Source organism: Danio rerio, chromosome 5 (assembly GCF_049306965.1).
Source record: "Danio rerio strain Tuebingen ecotype United States chromosome 5, GRCz12tu, whole genome shotgun sequence".
Lineage (NCBI taxonomy): Eukaryota > Metazoa > Chordata > Actinopteri > Cypriniformes > Danionidae > Danio > Danio rerio.
Genome location: NC_133180.1, coordinates 56,135,778 through 56,157,756, shown reverse-complemented (window position 1 = coordinate 56,157,756; position 21,979 = coordinate 56,135,778). Strand labels below are relative to the sequence as shown.

Below are 21,979 nucleotides of genomic sequence, written 5' to 3'. Positions count from 1 at the left end.
CTGGTAAACAAACAGTGCGTCAGCTCATGCGTGATTTTGCGGCTGTGAATACACCATTACATTAAGACAAAAATTCTATTTTTGGGTGAAATATACCTAATAAATACAGTATGTGACACTTTAAACACCATTTAGAGGTGTCCATGTAGCTAAGCAAAGTAAAACAATGTTAAGATTTGTGAGCCCACCTTTACGCTTCTCTCCTGAGAGATCGCAATCTCTCTTCGACTAACCGTCCTACAGTAGGCGCAAGAAAATCGCCTTGATTTAGTCGTTTACGTTCTCCACTTAGCATTTCTAGCTATTAGGTTATAACACAGAACTGTTAAAAAGGGTAGGTAAATGAAGTACAAAACAAGTGATCATAAAGAAAAAAGAATAATATTTTATATAATAAGATTCTGAATCTGAGATCCCATAAATCAGTCATCTGACACCCTCTCCTTTGTTTTTTTGTTTTTCTTTTGTGTTTTACTTTCGCTCAAGTTCAAGGAGTTTGTATTTCAAATATAGACTAATATAGACTTTCTCTCTAGACAAAGTGAAACCACTCGCGCTTCTGCTTTTCTTACGTCATTCTGCTCTTCTTGGCTTTGTGGCTGTTCATCAAGATGAATACAAGTTTTTTTTGAGCTCAAGTTGAACATGCTCATTACTATATGAAGAGTTCAGATGCAAAAATCTTCAAGTGCCATCTGAAATTTCCATAGAAAATGAACATTTTTCTCAGTCTTTCAACAATCTTTGTTCAAGTTGAGATATTTCACATTAAAGACCAGGAAAAAGACTTATTCTTTGCCATGAAAGTGATATTACTAAACATACACACAGGAGCCTGATAAATATGCTCATTTTTGAGGAAAATTTCACACCGCATTTAGAGGTTTTTGCATCTAAAGTCTTCATCTATTCACACACACACACACATATATATATATATATATATATATATATATATATATATATATATATATATATATATATATATATATATATATATATTAGGGGTGTCACGATTTCGATTTTTAATCGAAATCGATCGAAATTTATGCTCAACTTCGATTATCGAATCAAAAAATAGTATCTTCGATGCTGCCACGCCCCCATGTCACGTTAACTTGGCTTGCCAAGCGGGAAAAAAACATGCTTGTTTAAGTGCTTGTTAAACTGCAGACGCAGGAGACCCGTCGACAGAACTTAAACCCTCTCCTCTTTCAATGAAGTCGCCGGTGTGGAAGTATTTTGGATTTCCAGTTAGTTATGTTGACAACGTTCGTGTAGTCGACAAAAAAAATCACAGTTTGCAAGCTCTGCTATGTACGTATTACAGTTGGGATGATAGACGATAGGCGCATCGCGATCCTCTGCCCCGCACCCGTTGCAAATCCGCTCGGGAAATATACACACTCAGGCCCTGTTTACACTAATATGTCTTTGCTTTTAAAAAGCATTTTAGAACGACAACAATCCACATCCACACTGGTGTGTAGCATTTCTGAGCAGCCCTCCTTCCTCACTACCGCTGAAAACATACATCACGTGACCACACACACTCATTCACACACAGATATAGACGCACACACATTGTCATGCGCTCGAGACAGCGGGTCAAGGCAGTTAGCGAGTCAGTAGACTGCTTCCATCTTTTACTTTCACACAAGTACTTAGTCATTTTAGCGAACACCTTAGGTACTGTTGGCTGGTTATAACAACACAGATCACTGCCTATTCACGAGTCCCGCAGAAAAAAGTGATTGACAGGTTGTAATTATGTGTGTAACTTACCTTTATTCATTTACTGTATGATTTGTTTATGGGTAAAACAAAGACCATGCAAGTCAGGTAGTTTAAATGGTAGGCTACTAATAATTAATTTGTTGTTCATAATCGAAAATCGAATCGAATCGTGACTTTAGAATCGAAAATATAATCGAATCGAGGATTTGTGACACCCTTAATATATATATATATATATATATATATATATATATATATATATATATATATATATATATATATATATATATATATATATATATTATAATATATATAATATAATATATATTAATTAATTAATTATTCATAATCGAAAATCGAATCGAATCGAATCGTGACTTTAGAATCGAAAATATAATCGAATCGAGGATTTGTGACACCCTTAATATATATATATATATATATATATATATATATATATATATATATATATATATATATATATATATATATATATATATATATATATCAACTGTGTATTTAAAAATGGCGCTTCCTTTTTATTCTCCTGGCTTGTATTTGTGCTACTGACGTTTCTCTGTAAACCAATAGCATTCAGCTTCGCCTTTTGTGACCTTTTTGTTGTGCTAGGTACCCTTTTTAAAAGGGTACCCAAAAAGTGGTATGGTACGGTTTGCTTTTTTAATATCTTTTAACAGTAGAATCAGGCATAAAAGAGTACAGACCCAAACCGTATCGTACCGTACCACTCAGTGGAAATCTCTTCTGGAACCTTTTCTTTTTAATCAATTAAAATATAAAGTGTAAACACTGGATACAGCTTCCATTCAATAAACGCACTGGTGAGAAACATCTGCCAGATGAATTTCCCACGGTGCTAAAGACAGCCATGATGAATAGATGTGCAGTCTATTTAATGGAGTTTCTATCAAGTGGATTTTTTCTGGAAAAACTTTATTTTGTCAGCTTAAATAAAAGAACACGCATGCTCACAGTAGCACACCATGTTGACCAGTCTGTACTTCTCCCTCACAAGCTGATTTTAGCTTGTGTTAAATCAAATAAGGCGTCTACTCTGGCTAACATCAACAGGACCCTCAGAAGTGGCACATGCCCTGCAGTTCACAAATGAAAGAAAACTTCACAATCATGGCCATGTTTGTTCAAGACAGACATCAATTGTCATTGCACGGCTGAATTACACACTCTATGTGCCATAGTGGCGGCTATGCTAAGTATATTCTACATCAATGGCAAACAAAAATAATCACTCACTGGTCACATAAGGCTGCTGGGATTAAAACAGAATAAAAGCAAATATGTCTGGTGTCTAAAAATCATGCTTTCTTGTCGAGTGCTTTGACTGGTCTGGTCATGGTGACACAGTAAAAGGAGAGCTTGACCACCATGTTAATTTCAAGGCCAGTTAGAAAATCTAATTTCTTCCATGGCTTAGCTGTCACAAAAGATAGCGCTAATTAGGCAAGGTGCAAAAACGACACGAGAGGCAAGGCTAAAATTATCTTCATAAGGCAGTAATCTGAATAAAATTAAACTACAAATACCGTCAGTATTGTGAACTTTAAATAATGTTCTTCACAAGACCTCAGTGTATTAATGTCTGGAACAACATGTAGGCAAACATTTAGCTTTGCGTTTAGGATTTTTTTAGTGCTAGTAAATGTTGACATGCATTATGTGAAGGATCACTTGATCACTGAGGTGGCATAAATTAACAGCAAACTTGATTTTTATATATTTTTTATTTTTATTGAATTATCCCATTTTACATTTATTAATAACTGTCATCCACAATTTTCACCAGTTTGCACTTTTCAAACAAGTCTGAGGTTTCAAGAAAAAGCAGTTCAGTCATATGTCATCAAAATGCTGTAAACATTTATTCACCCCGCTGTTATTGCAAACCCATAAGAATATTGAACCCAAATGAAGGCAACTTTTTTGCCTGAATTTAAAGGTCCCATGAAATTAAAATAAAGTTTTTTAGATGTTAATATTAGTATTATTCATTTTAGGACACCTATAAGCTAGTGTGCCCTCAAAACAGTGACAAAATTTTTGTTTAGAAGATATAAAACTGATGTAAACATGTAAAGCTATTAGTGTGTCACTTCCGCCCAAATGGATCAACGGTTTTATTCACGTCACCTCACACAACAGTTTCTCATCATATTATAACCAATCAAATCCTCTCTAGTATTTCACATGCCCCGCCCCCTTCAAAAAGCTTCTCATTTGCTTTTCATTTGATACACTTGAGCTCAACCAGTCCCCATAATCTTCTATTCCTACGCACAGGAAAGCGTCAGACCGGACACGCAAGCTTGTGCAACAAGTTTCGCAGTTCACTGCTTTGCAGAGTTCAAGCTTGGTGAGCTCTGACCTGCGAAATCGCATTACGTGACTGTGTGAGACCAATCGAGGATCAAAATTTGACCTCTTAGGACAGAAATGTAAAATATGGACCAATCGCTTGTTTTTTAAATGTCTAATCATCTTATTTAATCCCACCCCTTTTCACAGCGCCATACTACAGAATTTTACATGCTCAACCTCTAGTGCAGGGGTGGGCAAACTCAGTCCTGGAGGGCCAGTGTCCTGCACAAACTAACCTGCTTATAGATTTCTATTGACCTTGAAGACACTGATTAGCATGTTTAGGTGTGTTTGATTAGTGTTAGAGCTAAAGTCTGCAGTACACCGGCCCTCCAGGACAGAGTTTGCCCACCCTTGCTCTAGTGTGACCGCAGCATCACTGGCAAAGCAGTAATAAAACAATCCTATTGGCTGTTTTTTTTAAAGAGAGGAGCTACTATGTTCTACCCTCTTTTCGTGTTTCGTTTACGTCAAACATTAAATAAAAAAGCATTATTGAAGCACTTTACAGGTAGGGACATTTAAAGTGCATAAAAACAAAAGTTTCATAAAATTAAAAGTCTTGAATTGGGCAATGGTATCTGAATCTTCGGAAGACTTGGATAAGAAGGTTTGATTCATATGGATGGCTTAAATAATCTCTAAATGGATTTTGTAAAAACTTTTTGAAAGTTTTGGTGAACTTTCTTTCGATGGATATAAATTAATCAAATGTCATAAAAAATAACTGTTAGATAGTTGAAAGTCTTACAGGTTAGATATTTTTTAGGTAAATAAATAAATTATAAAAACAGGAAATGAAAACGCTTAGCAATGCTACACTTCATTTCAGACCTTATAAGGATGATATTTAATTACATCATGAGCATAATTAACAGAAAAACAACTCTGTTAACTGAAATCTTGCCTGAACTGTCAACTGCAGAGGGTCAATTTTACGGTATTTCATTTTAAAATTATATTGATTGCTAGTGGATATTATTTCATACTCTATTACAGATAAGAGGTGCAGATAAAATGCGATCTTATGCCCTTCTGAAATGTTACCTACTCAGCAACATCAAACTGAGGGTCAGTGCTTCACAACTACAGCATCACTGTATAAGATTCAAACTATTTCCATGCCTGTACTGATAGATTACTCAAATTTAAAGATCAAGCACAGATCAAACCCTACTCAATTAGCACTCTGAATTAGACTACTTCTAATACTGGCAAATTCTCCTTAGTCAACACAATCCCCAGTGCCAGATATACTAAGAAACTGAAACACATCTGATACCATCCCTCCCTGTCAAAGTTTCCAAACATGAAGTCAATCCCTCTTTTGCAGAAAGCCAGCAGTCTTGTCTTGTTTTCAAGTGAATGGATTTGAGCCAAAATGTAAATTTTAAATTGAGGAAAGATCTGAATTTCAACCGCAGCGAAAACAAAATGGCTGTAGTGAAAAAAATAAAAATGGAACAGCCCTCCTCCCGCTGTAGCTCGCTGCCAAAAGGTGTTCTTGTTCTGATATTTGGTTTGGAACGACTGCCAAAAATTAGATATGTCCTTGGATATCTCCCTCTTTCCTTTGTCTCCTGTCAGGACTTGGCCGTCATCCAGTGCAACTAGCCATAGCCAGGAACAGAGGGAGCTCCATTCACACACATAAACATCACTTTGGATTTATCCTTTGCTCAAATACTGTGGTTCTTTTGTGTAATAGTATACTCGGCATATACAATAGCTTTTCTGGAATCTTTTTGTGGGCCAGCGCTCCATAAGTAGATGTGTTTGTGTTTTGATAAACATGATCGGTCTCCTCATCTGACCTGGGTTTTTCCATTGGCTTTCCATGAAAAGATGAAGACCTGCTAACAGCTCTTCCATTTCGAAACAACTATAAAGAGATACTGTCATAGCTAGAACCACAGCATTCAAAATTAAGATTTTAAACTGTCCCACAGCTCCACAACCCACTTCTGACCATAAGCCATCAATTTAGTTCAGCTATTTTAGAAGGTCTAGGTGAGGACAAAGGTTTAGCCAATGCTTCTGAACAAACTCTAATGCAACCAAAGCATTGATTTTTCTTGATTCAGGCTAAATGCCAAACATGCATTTATATTCTGCTTCAGAAGGTCAGCGTGTGCCTGCTGAGGCATAAATATGGATATGCAACAACACTTTTGTACATTTGCTAAGAGAAGATGGAGGAATGGACATTTAAAAAAAAGTAATACCATCATATGTTATATCACACTTGTATGACTTTATTTCCCTGTGGAAAACAAAATAAGATACTTTGACTCTGTAGCCAAACATTAATATTGATGCCTTTCTGTAGCTTAAATGCTAGAGCATGGCAAAGGTTGTGGGTCCAATGCTTAGGGAAAGCAAGAACTGATGAATATGTACCTTCAAAGAATTTTGCTTTGTAGAAAATGTCTTCCAAATAGATACCTAATCAATTGTTTATGCTTTTGTTGAATTCATTAATTCAAATTAAATTTTACCAATAGCGTTTAATAGCACAATCTGTGCAGCAAACAACATTACCCATGATGCTGTGGAAAAATCTACCCCAATCAGAGTCAAAGCAAGTAAAGAGCGCCAAAAGAGGTCTTTAACTCCACCCACGCCTCTGAGGCAACGTGATAGGTGGGAACTGAGTTGGTCTCCCAACTCTCTCAAAAAGGCTGGGACTTGACTTTATTCCTGTTAGGATTTGATTGGATAGTTTACTAATTGCTTGTTATCTAATGTGAGAGACAGGTTGTTGGAGGTGATGTTGTCACATTAATATTCATGGTCTATTAAGGTCCATATGTAATAAAGGGTCAATAAAGGTTTGATCCATGAATGCGTCACTGCAAATGATCTCGCAGACTGGACCGTCTGTCAGGAAAGCAGCACGTTTGCAGTTTTCTCCAACAAATAAAATTAAGCAATGCTAGTGTTGTCTTCTATGATGTACTACACAAACAACTCTGTTAAATCTTATGTTTTAGTGTATCATGAGGCTTTTAAAACCCAAATTTCAAGAGCTGCACTTCTTGAATGGTTGGAAGTTCACAGTGCTGGTTGGAAATTTAGTTTGGAACTTGGGGAAACACTGAATCGTTGAATTATGTTTGTGAGAAATCTCCACAACAATTTGCTAACAATGCTTAGCTCTCTCTCTCTCTCTCTCTCTCTCTCTCTCTCTCTCATATATATATATATATATATATATATATATATATATATATATATATATATATATATATATATATATCAGATAGAGTTATCAGATATTGGCATTTTAAAATTCCATGTCGATATCATTTACATGAGAAAATGAACTGTGATCAATTAAAATACAGAAATTGATATTTAAGATTTTTTCAGTCCATTTTTATGGCTCAGTACTTCAATATAACCAATTTTCTAAAACACCAATAATTATGTCATTTATCACTACAACCTAGTGTTATCGTCTACATTTAAACACTGCATCATTTAATTAATAGTATAATGTTTAGTTTATTTGGTTTGTTTTGGGTTTCGAACAGAAAATCCTGGCCCAGGTCAAAAATGTTATCAAAATGCCTTTTTTGCAATTAGCCACAGATTTGCTCCAACCAAACCATTTAAAACACCATTTAAAATCTGATAGGCTAAATATAGAAAACATTAATAATAACTGCAACTCACGTTCTGAATAGTATCTGATCTTGGCAAATGTCAGCAAAGGGTAATTTGACCATGCAACCTTATGACAGATCAGATAGGAAACCTAACACTTAGGTCAACAGTTGCATCATTAACACAAAACGCTGAGGTGTCTCAAAACCTAGCGAGACTCTTTCTTGCCAGCATTCTAGGGAAACAAAACGCCCCAAAAAACGCGGTCTAGGTAGACAGCTAGTGAGGTTTTGTGACACATCCCGTCTGCGATGAGTAAGAAGAACACAAGTGACATGGAAAGCAAAGCCTACACGGTGGCTTATAGTGGAAATTACTATAGGCGCTTGACAGTGCAAACACACGCCTACTCTATCAGCGGGAAACTGATGCATGGCCACGATTACAGTAAATTACGCTGAATAATGCCTCTTCCTATGAATATGCCATTATATATCAGAACATACAGCTCAAGGTATTCTCCCAGTGTTGCAATTGCAGCTTCGGGGTGAGTTAGATAAAACATTCACCCTCTGTAGTAAATGAAACTGTTACTAATGATTTATTACTGATAATGGAGATTGAGTTTTGTTTATGTTGAACAATTCAGGCAATGCTGGCGGTGGTCTACCTTTTTCTTCAGGTAAAAAAGCTCTGCAGATTTTAAGTGCATCGCCTGTAACGTCACGTTAATCGCATGCCTCAGAAACAAAAATAAATAATCTGATCAAAATGGCATAGTGCTAAGGTTAAACTCACCCATTGCTGCTGCTGCTGCTGCTGCTGAAGTCTACGAGAGTAAATCCATTTACTAGATCATGACAAGCACTTTACAATCCCTCAAAACTCAAGCGGTTTTTTATCGCTTTAAAATGGCGTCAGTCCTAATCTCGAGTTGGATTTCTTTTTCGGGAGGAAAGAAATGAAGAGCGGTCGATCTGCGGTCGATGGGTGAAATGCGTCTGCAGATTCAGATGAAATGTGGACTGGAGCAGAAATATGGTGTACAGTCAGTCTCAGCACTGCATTGCTTCCCTCTCAAATCCTCAGGCTCGGGGGGAGGATCGAGCCTTCCCACTGCGGAGAAAACAAATCTGCTCTTACGATCCACAGTTATGTCCAAAGTCCTGCTTTCCGTGACTCGCCGGTCGTGCGGGGCAAATATATCCAGGAGAAACGCGGACTCCGGCGTTCCCGCGGCTGAACGTGTGTTGCTTCTGGACTTCAGCGAGTGTGATGTGACTCTTGCTGGACTCCCGCAGTAGTTTTTGATGGTTGGTGTGTGTGTGTGTGCTTCTGCTCTCTGAGTCTGATCTGGGCAAACGCTCTGACTGACAGACCTGTCCTGGCTGCTGCTCGCTCACCTGCGCCATCTACCTGTGGAACAAGATATCTATCTATCTATCTATCTATCTATCTATCTATCTATCTATCTATCTATCTATCTATCTATCTATCTATCTATCTATCTATCTATCTATCTATCTATCTATCTATCTATCTATCTGTCTATCTGTCTATCTGTCTATCTGTCTGTCTGTCTTGCTAAGCGTGTTGTATACAATTTTTATGTTTTTTTATTCATTATTTATTTGTTTGTTTGTTTATATTTTCAATTTTCAGTTTTAGTTTATATGTTTAATTACAGCATATTTGTATTTTTTATGCCTTTCTGCTTAAGCCCAAAATATGTTTTTTTTTTTTTTTTAATTTCTTATCTCACTTTCCAGAATATTTGTATTTTTTTGTATTTGTATAACAGTTTTTCTGGTTTTGTGTTTGCATAGAGCAATATATTTATTTGTCTGTTCACATGTTTGCTTGATTTGTTTATTTTGTCCACTTGGAAATGTATTGCTGAAAATGTATGTTTGTTTTTGCCATTTTTCTTCAGTACAACATGTTTATTTGTTAAATCAATCAAAATTCGGTTATTTATTTATTTATTCATTATTTATTTATTTATTATATTTTTACAGTTTTCTCTGTCGCTCTGGTGCGTTTCTTACAATACTACATTCGCAAAACAGTTAATGCATTTCTCAAAACATTTAGAACAAACTGCAAAACCTAGTTGATAACCTGCAAAAGCGTGTTACTTGATCAAAATGGAAAACTCATTCCTCAAAAGCAAGTATGTCAATGAAAGTGTCAGTGTCATCAAGATGAGAGTCCTGACACCATTGTTTATGAACAAGATAGTCAAATGGCTTTGTCATGTTTTCATTATGACAGTTTACTCTGTTAATGTAAAAAAGTCAGATGTAAGAGTCAGATTTTGGTGACACATCCTGAAAATGCTGAAGAAAGCACTACACTGCCATTTGAAAACTACAGTAAAGAAGTTACACAAGTAGTTTTTCTCAGTCGCTTTGGTGCATTTATCACAACACTAGTACATTTCTGCACAACAGTTAATGCATTTTCCAAAACAATTAGTACAAACCTCAAAACCTAGTTGATAACCTGCAAAAGCACGTTACAAGCTCAAAATGAATAGTGCATTCCTCAAAAGCAAGTATTTATGTCAGTAAAAGTATCAGTGTCATCAAAATGAAAAATCCTGACACCATTGTTGATGAACAAGATAGTCAAATGACTTTGTCATGTATTCATTATGACAGTTTACTCTCTACATTTTGATGTACATTACATCTGCATGAGGACCAATCAGGATCAGCCTAATTTTTTAATTTCGCCAGACTGCTCCATTGACGTCAGATTTTGGTGAGACTTCCAGAAAATGCTCAAGACAACACTATATACTATTTGCACAGCCATTTGAAAAACTACAGTAAAGTTAGACATCACTGCATTTAGTGAGGTATCTGAGTACAAGACACGAAATATGTATGTTTACTGTAACATTTTTACTGCATATACTCTTTACAATTCTAATTTATTCACAACATTGTGCAAAAGAATAAATACATTCTTATTTACAACAAACATAAAATTTCTTTGGGTAGAGCTGTGCACAACTGTAAACAATATTGCAGCGCATATCGGAACTGAACCTACAACATACACAGACAGGTGTGTAAATCAATCATGAAATTGTTAAATTTTGAAGACATTTACAGGAAAATAAATATTTTAATTTTTTTATATAAAATTAGCTCGACAGATTTTGACAACTAGTTCAACATTTTTGTATGTAATGAGTCAAGTAATGAAATGAGGACTATTAGTTTTATATGGAGTGACTATTCAGCATTCACAAGTTTAGTTTATTTTGACTGACATGACATAACCAAATGATAATGTTATAAATAGCGGAGAGTTGTATGAAAGCAATTGATGCATGTCCAAAAGCATTTGCAATTTGTTGGAAGGAATGAGAAACTGCTTCTAGGATGTGCACAAATTACTAAATGTTTTGAGAAATGCATAAACTGTTGTGCAAATGTAAATAGTGTTGTGAGAAATGCACCAAAGCCACTGAGAAACATAACGTTTCGTTGGGCAGAGCTGTGCACAACTCTAAACAATATTGCAGTACATATTGGAACTGAACCTACAACATACATAATGTAGGTCTGTAGATCATTCATGAAATTGTTCAATTTACAAGACATTTTCAGAGAAATATACATACATATATATATATATATATATATATATATATATATATATATATATATATATATATATATATATATATATATATATATATATATATATATAAAAATTTGCTAGACAAATTTTGACAAGTTCAACATTTTTGTATGTAATGACTCAAGTAATGAAATGAGGACTATTAGTTTAATATGGAATGAATAATCAGTATTCGCGACATAAGCAGATGATAATGTTATAAAACAGCAAAGAGTTGTATGAAAGCAAATGATGCATATCCAAAAGCATTCACAATTTGTTGGAAGGAATGAGAAACTGCTACTATGATGTGCAAAAATGAATTATTGTTTTGAGAAATGCATTAACTGTTGTGCAAATGTTGTGCAAAGTCACTGAGAAAAACTGTAACAGTTGCTTATTTCACTATAATACACTTATTTTCTAGTTGTTTATTTTTCTACTTGACTGTTTGCTCAGAGCAATATATTTATTTGTCTGTTTGTGTGTTTGCTTGCTTTGTTGTTTATTTTGTCCGTTTGGAAATGTATTGCTAAAAATGTTTGTATTTGCCATTTGTTCTTTTTAGCACAAAATGTTTATCTGTTTTATCAATGTTCATAAAATTCCGTCATTTATTTATTTATTTATTTATTTATTTATTTATTTATTTATTTATTTTAATATCTCAAGTGCCGTCACAATGGCGCAGTGGGTAGCATGTTCGCCTCACAGCAAGAGGGTTGCTGGTTCGAGCCCCAGCTGGGTCAGTTGGCATTTCTGTGTTCTCCCCTTGTTCGCGTGGGTTTCCTCCAGGTGCTTCATTTCCCCCCACAGTTCAAACACATGCGCTATATGTGAATTGGGTAAGCTAAATTGGCTGTAGTGTATGTTTCCCAGTGATGTGTTGCAGGTGCGTAAAACATATGCGGGATAAGTTGGCGGTTCATTTCGCTGTGGTGACCCCAGATTAATAATAAGAATACGCTGAAGAGAAAATGAATAAATAATGTAAATTTTCAATTTGATTGTAAATTTGCGTATACAGTGTGCATATATGTGTTTACATGATTAATTCGTGTTTCATTATCTGTATGACAACCAAAACTTAGCATTTTTTGTTGTATTTTTTATTGTATTTTTATATCTTTCTGCTTCACAAAATGTTGCAATTTTTATTTAGTACTCAATATATATATATATATATATATATATATATATATATATATATATATATATATATATATATATATATATATATATATATATCATATTATATTATATTATATTATATATATTTTTTATGTTTTCTTATCTTGTTCCAGAACAGTTATCTTAAGAGATGTTTATTTCACTGCAAAACAGCTGCCCAGTACTGGGAAACACCCATAAACACTCATTCACACACTCATACACTAAAGCCAATTTAGTTCAACTCACCTACAGCGCATGACTTTAGACTGTGGGGGAAACTGGAGCACCCAGAGAAAATCAACACCAACATGGGGAGAATATGCAAACTCCTCACAGAAACGCCAACTAACCCAGCTCAAACTAGCGACCTTCTTGCTGTGAGTACAGTTCTCACCACTAAGTCACAGTGCCCCTAATTGTTGCAATTTCTTAAAATATATATATTTTTTCTTTTTTTTTGAGCACAAAACTTTTGTTTATTTTTATCACTTTTTATTTGTATTGCAAAATAATTAATCATATTTATTTGCTTTTCTTGTTTAATTAGTATCAATTTGTATCATTAAATATATAATTTTTTTGTGTGTTTGTTTTTGGTGGCTCAGTGGTTAGCACTGTGGCCTCACAGCAAGACGGTCACTGGGTCAAGTCTTGGCTGGCCCATTTGTCATTTCTGTGTGGAGTTTACATGTTCTCTGTGTATGTGTGGGTTTCCTCCGGGTGCTCAGATTAACCCCACAATCCAAAAATGAACTAATTTGGCCACAGTGAATGAGAGTGTGTAATGGTGTTTCCCAGTAAAGGGTCTTGGCTGAAAGGGCATCTGCATAATAGATAAGCCGAAGGAAAATGAATGAATGAATGAATGTTTTTTGCTTTTGTAATTTTTTTTCTGTTTGCTTGATTGTTGCTCAAATTTATTTTATGTATTTTCTTTCATTCATTCATTTATTTTCTCTATGGCTTAGTCTCTTTTATAACCTAAAGTCACCACAGCAAAATGACCCGCCAACTTATCCAGCACATGTTTTTACGCAGCGGATGCCCTTCCAGCCACATTGGGAAACATCTATACACACTCATTCAAACGCACACTCATACACTACGGTCAATTTTAGCATACCCAATTCACCTGTACTGCATGTCTTTGGAGTTGTGGGGGAAACCGGAGCACCAGGAGGAAGACCACACGAACACAGGGAGAACATGCAAACTCCACACAAAAATAGCAATTGACCCAGCCAAGGCTCGAACCAGCGACCTTCTTGCTGTAAAACGAACATGCTACCCACTGAGCTACCGCATCGCCTATTTATTTGTAAATAATTTGTTTTTTATTTATATCTGAAAATACCACTAAATAGTATTTATTGTTTTGTTTATATTCGTTTGCTTGTGCTGCAAAAGATTTAGCTGATATTACATCTATATTTATTCATATGTAGGGCAAAAGGTTAATTATTTAATTACAGTAACTCCATCAAATCAGCACATTGTAGGTAATTCATATTTATAATCAATAAGCAAAATCTATGTAATCTTAACTGTTAGCTCATCTATTCCTACATTCTTGTCATGTTATTTGAAAACATTTTCAGACATAAACATTTTTTCATTTACATTGCCTGCAAACTATATCAGTAATAGAAAAAAAAACTCTGTATTTGATTTAAAGCAAAGCTATTTAATAGTGAACTGTCATCACTCACTGTCATCACGCTGTTCACCTGGTTTGGCCTTTAGACAGGATGGGTGTTTATATTTGAGCTGTGTATTGATTGCAAGAGAATCTAATGACAGTCTGAAGCCTCTTCAATATAGAGGTCAGCATCTGCTCCCTTGACGGCCAATCAATGTCTCAACTGTGTTAGTAAATACTTCTCATTGGTCAACCTTGAAAATCAATGACGCTGCTGATTGAGAGGTTCAATGATTTTCTTGTAAAAAAAATAAAATAATAAATAAACTGCCATGGAGTTTGAGGGGTTTGTGTAATGTGCTCAGATTAATAATGAATAATAAAAAATGTTTACTTCTGTCTCAGATAAGTGTGTGCAATTTTGATAAAAAATAAATTAATTAAACTTAAAATGTTTGGGTAAACAGTAATTAAACATGATTTTGGTGAGTTTAGTGCTTGTATTAGTTTAGGTTTGTTTCAACACAATCTCACAGCAATTTGTAACTTATTGATTAAGTGGCTCATTCGGATGAATTGGTACAATCTAATTCCTACAATTTAGTAGGATTTGCTCATCACTACAAATTGGTAGGAAAAGCCACTAAACTGATAAAATGTGAAAAACGTATGTTTTCTCGTGAGATCAGGCTGTTTGTTCTTATAAATAAAAGTTAAAACTGCCAGATGGGAACGACAAATTCTGGGCTTTATTTTAGCGATCTAGGCGCAAAGCTTAAGCGCAGGCTGCAAAAGCATTAAAGGGTCACAAAACACCAAAACACATTTTTTGAGCTGTTGACAGTCGAATATGTGTCCCACACTGCTAAAAACACAATTAGGACACATTGTTGTTTTTGCATTATTTTAAGTAAATTCGTACTGCCGGTTTGAAACGAATTTTTGAAGCTGCATCACAGCTATGAGATAATAGCGTTGTATTCCAGCGTACAGACTGGACGTCTGTGCCAGAGTGTGTCTTATTACCTCTTACAGTGTGATGCATTAATGTATAAGTAAGGCTTGGTTCAAACCAATCAGCGCGCTCTATTGTGCAACTTCATTAATATTCATTACTGTCATAGTGTTTAGACCAGGGCCGGCCCTAACCAATTTGGCGCCCTAGGCAAGATTTCAGGTTGGCGCACAGTCACATCGCAGTAAACTCCAATGCTAGTGTACATGTAGTCATAAGAAACTAAATAGCTTTTTGATCGACTACAAGCTGGGAAAATATCAGATAAATATGCCAATGAAATTAACGTTATTGCTGAATAGATCTAATATTTACACATTTGCTTGAGGAAGTAATAATGGAGGTAGGCACATTACTATTACTATTTTCCATAACATCTTTGCGCTTCCATAACATTAGCTGACGTTAAAACTAACAGATAGCACTATAGCTATATTGATTAGCAATGTTATGCCATATCTGTCAACGTTGGGATGTAAAAAATATGGGAAAACAAATAGCTTCAAATGATAGAATACATAGCAAACATTAGAAAATATTGACAAAAAAATAAAAAGGTTTAGCCTATTAAAAACAATGGCCTATACAAAAATTAAATAAAGCTATAAAATATATTTAAATTTTAATTGTATTTGCATATTGCTTAAAGTTACTATAGATATTTAGTGAAGACCAGCAAATGAATCTCTCATTGTGTTGTGTTTGATAACAGAGGTGTTAATGTAAGAATGCACAGATCTATATGAATGAATGAATGAATGAATGAAGCATTCGACTACTTAAGTAACTGTTTGTACTCATTCAAGAAAAAATTAGTTGTGTTTAAAATAAAACAAGCAGGACAGAGCAAAAAAAAAAAAAAACGAAAAAAAAGCACTTTTCCGACGGTCCCTTACTGAGAGCTCCACTCCGCGCGAGCTCAGCTCTCCCGGCTAAACGCATATCCCCGGCTACACAGAGCAGTGGTCGTAATTCCCTGAATTCCCCCGAATGAAAGAGCCAAACTGCAGTTAAAGTCCACCATTTAATAATTTGGCAAAAAAGTCGACTACAGATGTCCATGTAAACACAATCCCTTTCTCCCCTGTGTGTGTGTTTTGACTCTAAAAGTCAGCGCACCCAAATAGACTCTCCCACACCATGCCTCTTTTCTTTCTCCAACACTCCCCCCTAAACAGAGCTGGACACGCCCACTTTTCTGACTTTTTCCAAAGTAGGTGTGAAAACACCCTGCTGAAACGAGGGGGTTTCATGGCCCTTTAAGGCATGTCCCAATCCACCTTTGCTTTTTAAGGGATGGAAGAATACGCTCTCCGCCGTGGCACATGGTCTAACAAAGTTGTGCTTATTCTCCTAATGAGTTATGGGTATGTTTTGAGAATAAACCAATCAGAGTGTCTTCTCCCATTCTCTTTAAGAGTCAGTTGCGTCTAGCCATGATGCAATTGCTATTTACATGGCAGACTTTGTAAGTGGAAAAAATGAACACTTTACCAGCGAGAAAACAGTTAAACAAACCATCTGCAGTGAAAGGATAAAGAATGAGCCTCCTCCAATCGGCCTTTTCTTTTCACTTCCACTTTCTCTCTTTTGTGGATAAGGAAACGTGTTGCATGCACAAACATCCATCAGCCTACATAATTAATTTCATTTTTTAAGCGCAAAGATGTTTTAAAACTATTCAGTTCTAGTAAATGCAGTTCTAATTTTAAGCAAAAGATTAAAATAACAGTAATAACCAAGTAATATCCAAATACACATGCTATGCCCCATGTGGTCCAAAACCTGACAGGTGGACCAATCTAAGCTTGTTTTTAATAAAACAAATATAAATATGCATATAATAAACAATACTAATAATGATAACATTATACCAAAGCAAATTGTCATGAATAAACTAAAAGATATTTGTAAGCTGTACATCCTGTGTGTGTTAAGCAAAGTGTAAGTGAGTCGCACAACTAATGGCCCGTTTACACTGAGTGGTACGGTACGGTTCGTTTTGGTATGCTTTTATGGCCGTTTCCACTGTCAATAAGCGTACCAAACCAAACGTTCCGTACCACTTTTTCGGCACCCTTTCAAAAGAGAATGAGAAAGGGTACCAAAAAGTTGATTGGAATGCTGATTGGTTACAGAGATATGTCACGAGCTCGTCGAGCTAGACAGAATGTAAACAAGGGATCCGCCATGTTTTAATACACAGCCGAGAGATTACATGGATATACTATATGCATATAATAACGAGCCATGGATGACCCAAGCTCAAACAAACCTTGTCGTCATCTTGATGAACAGACACAAAGCCAAGAAGAACAAAATCTGCCGTGTCCTGTTGTTGCTTTATGAGCCCGTCTAAAAGTGTGTGCGGTATTCGCTTTCTACCGGGAGCTTGCGATCGTGTCTATATTTGATATAATAAATTTCTTGAGCTGATGATATTAACATGTGTGATTATTGAAGTGTCTCCGTCATCTGATCCATTCAGAAAGCAAAGGACAAGCGTGAGAGTGAAGCGCGGAAAAAAAGGAGAAGCCCGACAAAACACTGGAGCAAAAGTGTTTTAGCAACCTAAATCATGAAGAAACTGCCATGTTTATCTTTGAATTCTGGACTATTATGAACTTGGAATGCCAAAATTACTCTCTAACAAAGCTTACATGTGCTGCTGAAGATTACAGACACAGATGAGAGGTTTGCACTGACTGTGGGCTATATTGCATGTGTTTTTGAACTCAAATAATTACTAAATGTATGATGTGTGTAGTTTTTCTGTAATTAATAATATATCGGAGACTGTAAGGGGCTTTATGTGTTCATAAATTTTGCATTTATATATTTATTTTATATAATTACAGATGTTACAGTAGCCTATTTTGCACTGTAATTGATCTGCAGTTATAATCAAATCATGGTTATAGAAAAGTTAGCTATAACATTTATAAACAAGTATTTATGTGTATAAAGCATCTGTTTTGTGAGAACGACCCATACAGCTTTACTGTAGACATTTATTCAAGCAAGCATGACGTTGACTTAAACTTCATGTCGTACACTACGCCCACCAAAAGGGTACCCTTTGTGGTGGAAACGCAAGCCTGATAAAGGTGACCCGTACCGACCCGAACCGTACTGTACTGTACCAGTCAGTGGAAACGAGCCATAACGCAATCTGCACTGGACTTAAGACCTGCTTTCAGCTGGTCTACTGTGCATTCTACTTATAGGGTCTATGACCCCACAATTTAAAGAGTAATTATACAAACTATATACATTTTACCCATATACATTTTTTACTTTTTTTCTTTCTTTTTTTTTTACTTCTCAGCTGTATGCTAAAGGTGTGTTTTATATAGCCAAAACATTTTAACATAACTTCAGAACAACCAAATCAAACCCTGATTTTTTTCATCCATTCATTAATTTTCTTTTCAGCTTAGTCCTTTTATTAATCAGGGGTCGCCACAATGGAATGAACCGCCAACTTATCCAACATATGTGTTATGCAGCAGATGCCCTTCCAGCTGCAACCCTTCACTGGAAAACATCCATATACACTCATTCACATAAATACACTACAAACAATTTTATCTTACCCAATTCACCTGTACCGCATGTCTTGGGACTTGTGGGGGAAACAGGAGCAACCGGTGGAAACCCACACGAACGAAGGGAGAACATGCAAACTCCACACAGAAATGGCAACTCACTCAGCCGAGGCTCAAACCAGTGGCCTTCTTGCTGTGAAGCGACAGCACTGCCTACTGCGTCATAGCGTTGCCCCCTGATTTTTTTACGTAAAAATAAATAGATAATGAATAAAAGTTACAAAATCTTATTTTAATAAGATGTTGGGTACCAACTAAGGAAAACTGATTGGTGTACAATAGGACCCCAAGTACACATTTATAAAGATGAATTGCTTTTAATTATTGATAAAATGAATCCTTTACGGTGTTAATTTTGGAAATTGAATTTATGTACCTCAATACTGCTAGTGTCACAGTCACACAATGAGGTCAAGGAGGGTGATCTTTTTTCAACAATTTATTCAAACAAGTAGTGCATTAATAAACAGGAGACGCAGGTCAGTGAGAGTCTTGCAATAAGGGAGATGAATAGTTGTTTACATTGTACATTGTAGATAGCCTCAAGAAGACATAGAGAGTAAAGTCACTTCCCTTAATGATAGTTCTATATTTACTCACAGGCTTGAGAGAAACATCCACATGGTTAAACGTTAATAGGAGAGGGGAATCATGTACGGAAGAAGGTGAGTCAGGATGAAGGTAAGGTGAACCGTCATGCTGCGTTCACACCAGACGTGGAACGCGCTTTAAGCGCAAGAGATTTACATGTTAAGTCAATGCAAACGCGCGAATATACATCCTGCGGCTCGATACGCGCGAATGGCACGGTGCGAATGGCACGATACGCGCGAAAGGCGCGGCGTGAATTGAGCGTTTTGCACGTTTGACGCGCTTAATGCACATTTCGCGTGAATCACTCGAGTTTGAAAATCTGAACTTCAGCGGACATTCACGCCGCATAACCAATCAGGAGCTTGCTCTTGTGGGGACGTGATTGTGATGTATTGCATGTTGTCAGTGTTCTGGGGGATATCCTCCAGCCTTCACCGACAACAGTTCATCAAACTGGGCTTGGCTCAGTCAGAAGCACCGCTGAAAGCCTCCGTCATCCAGGTTCAGTTTCTGGAGGAGTTTATGAGCTCACTGAGCTGGATGCACTTCTGAAAGGATGTAGTGGACTCAGACATGTCCCTAAACGTATCGACGCTGTTTTAAGTCTTCATAAAGCACATAAACACTGTTATTTTCTTCATAAAATTCATGTTAGCCTTTTAGCAACGAAGCTACAGTCACCGGGCAGACAGAAGCTGTGCCCATCACACAAATCCGCATCTGTTCTGAAGTGAATTTGACACGCGAATGAAGCGGGGTTTGACGCGCGAATGAAGCGAGTAAACTAAAATGTTTACACGGCAATTTACATCAGACTTCGATTCCAGCCACTGACTGACTGGAATCGAGGAGGCTTTATAGGGAGTCTTTATTACGGGTGCAGGTGTGTCAAATCAGAACTCAGGTGAGTGTGCTTCGGTGTGATAGGAGGTGGCAGGAGATGCGGAGCGATGATTGGTGCCAAGGGAACGTGATAGTGAGAGGGAATGGTAAATGGAGCAGCAGGGAAGAGCCGGTGATGTGACAGCTCGATTCCACTAAAAACCATGACCCATTGTTTATTTCATTTATTTTTTGTTCTATTTTTTCCTCTCTGCTTTTATTTGTTGTCTTAAATACTTTAGGCTCTCCCACTAATCACAGATGCAAATCTAATGAGTACTGAGTTCAAGCACACCTGATTGCTACTCCCCAATCAGCACACCCTGTATAAGTGCACCAGATTTCCACTCACACTTTGTCTGGTCTCCTACACAGATAGCACTTTCCTGCTCTCAGACTTGCTCCTATGTTATAGCTGAGTATCTCTTCCAATGCTCCAGTGATCCCAATCCTCCTCGTCTCATCCTTGTGTTCATGTATGTGTGAATTTCCCCTCCATTGTATCAGCTCCTGGAAATCCACAATCAATATCACCCTGCTCCATAACTCTAGAAATCCATTGACTCTCATTGCATGTATCCATCTGTACAATATCTGCAAAAAAAAAAATAATAATAATAAAATGTCTGTTAGATACTAATTACCTGTCTGAGATTTGTTTGCAGTAGATTCCCTCAAGCATGTCTTCACATCACCAACAACACCACCAGCACCTATATCCGCTTCCACAACCTGTCACTCATTCTCTGTCACCCTTCTACTCCACCAGTTCCATGGTCAACCCGGCACCCTACTCAGGTTCAGCAGAGAATTGCCATGGTTTTTACTCCAATGTTTGCAAGCCCTGGAGATGCAGCCGAACGATTCTCTTCTGACAGGTCTAAATTTGCATTTATCATCACTTTGTTAACAGGTTGAGTGCTACAATGGGCAGAATCTCCCATTAACCCAATTGCAAACTGGAGTATCTCAGCCCTTTACAGAACCCCAGCATAAGCCCATGCAGGTTGATACCACCAGACTGTCCTTAGTCAAACCCTCAACGTCATCAGTCAAAGCCTCAATGTCACCCCTACCAGATCCTCTCCATTATCGACAGTCCCATAGGCCAAGGATAAGGTCTTCACTGCATTGGTGAATGGTTATGGAGGATTTCAGCACTGGAATTAGCACATCAACCTCATCCCTAATCAACCAGTGCCCAGAGGTAAAATATACACTACTATCATCCCCGGAAAGAAGACCATGGAGCAGCACATTAGTGAAGTTCTCCATATATATGACCATCCACATCCCGTGCTGCTTGAAGTTTTTTTTTTTTTCTTTTGGAAAGAAGGATGGAGGTTTGAGTTCCTGCATTGATTATAGATCCCTAAATAAAATCACAATCAAGTATTGCTACTCACTTCCCCTTGATCCTTCAGCCTTTGAACAACCCAAGAGATCCCAGGTATCCACTAAGGTTGACCCAAGACGCGCCTACAACTTCATCTGGGGATGAGTGAAAGACAGCTTTTGTGACCCCTACTGGCCACTATGAGTACTTGGTGATGCCCTATGGACTAGTTAATGTCCCCTTCGTATTTGAGGGATTCATGAACAAGCTGTTCGGGACTATCGTTTTGCTGGTTTACATGAATAAGGTTTGATCTACTCTTGGAACAAGGCCGAACAACACCATCAGTCATC

At 36.7% G+C, this 21,979-nt stretch overlaps 1 protein-coding gene across 1 annotated transcript in view; it reads right to left on the bottom strand.

The window, feature by feature from the left end:
* setbp1 (SET binding protein 1) overlaps positions 1 to 9,022 on the bottom strand; it is a 98,919-nt gene extending 89,897 nt beyond the window's left edge. Inside the window, exon 1 of the mRNA XM_005165675.6 lies at positions 8,542 to 9,022. The gene's annotated coding sequence lies outside the window, so the exon portion shown is untranslated. The remainder of the gene's footprint in view (positions 1 to 8,541) is intronic.
* Positions 9,023 to 21,979: the final 12,957 nt, after the last annotated feature.